The sequence below is a fragment of the Octopus bimaculoides genome, chromosome 1 (assembly GCF_001194135.2).
Source record: "Octopus bimaculoides isolate UCB-OBI-ISO-001 chromosome 1, ASM119413v2, whole genome shotgun sequence".
Lineage (NCBI taxonomy): Eukaryota > Metazoa > Mollusca > Cephalopoda > Octopoda > Octopodidae > Octopus > Octopus bimaculoides.
In genome coordinates, this window is record NC_068981.1 from 53981082 (window position 1) to 53982291 (window position 1210).

At 37.6% G+C, this 1210-nt stretch overlaps 1 long non-coding RNA gene across 1 annotated transcript in view; it reads right to left on the reverse strand.

Moving 5' to 3' along the window:
* LOC128247361 (uncharacterized) overlaps positions 1 to 1210 on the reverse strand; it is a 286909-nt gene that overhangs the window by 4830 nt on the left and 280869 nt on the right. The window lies entirely within an intron of this gene.

Here is a 1210-nt window from a genome sequence, read left to right on the forward strand (position 1 = left end):
AGATGGAATAGCTTGATAGCAGAAGAGTAAGAAGGTATATGGCGGGCACAGAGAGAACGAAATAGAATGTGGGGCACACAGAATGAAAAGGAATGAGAGAGAGGGAGAGGGAGAGAGAGAGAGAGAGAGAGAGAGAGAGAGAGCGAGGTGAGGGAAAGGAAATGAGGAACAGATAGAGGCGTATTCATACTAAGCATGAATGAAAATAGGTAGGGTATTTTATAGTGAGCAAAGGGGAAAAAACGGGAGTGAACTAAATAGAAAGTCAGGCAGGAATAGAAAGGAAATTGTATGAAAGCGAAAGAAAATATAAAAATTGAGGATTGGGAAGACGGAAAGAAGAGACGATAGAGAAAAGCGGAGAAAAAAAAAATTAATAAAGCAACAAAATTATAAGCAAAGAAAAGAATGAAAAAAAGGAAAATAGAGAAAGGGGTGGTTAGAAAAGACTGAGAATCAAACGTGAGGAAAGGAATGTATGAAAAGAAAAGACAAAAGGCTAGAGACGAGATAAAAGGGAAAGGAAATAGAAGCAAGGTGAGAAGAAACTGAAACTGAAAACAGATGAGATGAAGGAGGAACAAAAGAGGTGTGTGTGTGTGTGTGTGTACAAAGCATGCAAATAATTTGGTTGATGTGGTAGCTTTCCGAATTCAATCAGTTACCTTACTCCACAAATCTTTGGAGTTACTGTCAACAAAATTTTAACATTCGATTTTACTGAGCCCTTTAAGGCAGAGATCTATCAAAAGTCTGTAGTAACTGAATTAGACTTATTATTTCGGTTTCTCTGTCGATCTTCCTCGTCAGTGAAATCATAAGGATTGATTGAAGTCGAATTTTGCGTGTAATATAAAGGTTTTCATTCGAAAAAATAAAATCCGCGTAGTAGCTGGGGAAAAAAAAAAAAACCGGCGAAGATTTAAAATGTTTTCAAATAATTTTTGTGTTAAGTGAAATGGGATATTATCAAAATCATCTGACACTGAAAGGCTGCCAATGTTCTCTGCCACGTTAGTATCACATAGCATGGAAAAACTGCTAAAATGGAAAGCAGTGGCTGTACTGAGAGAGGTGGAAGAAAGAAAATATTAAGAGAGGTGACTCAGATATATTGATGAATGGTTGAGTGAGTGAATGAGTGAGTGAGTGAGTGAGTGAGTGAGTGAGTGAGTGAGTGAGTGAGTGAGTGAGTGAGTGAATGAGTGAG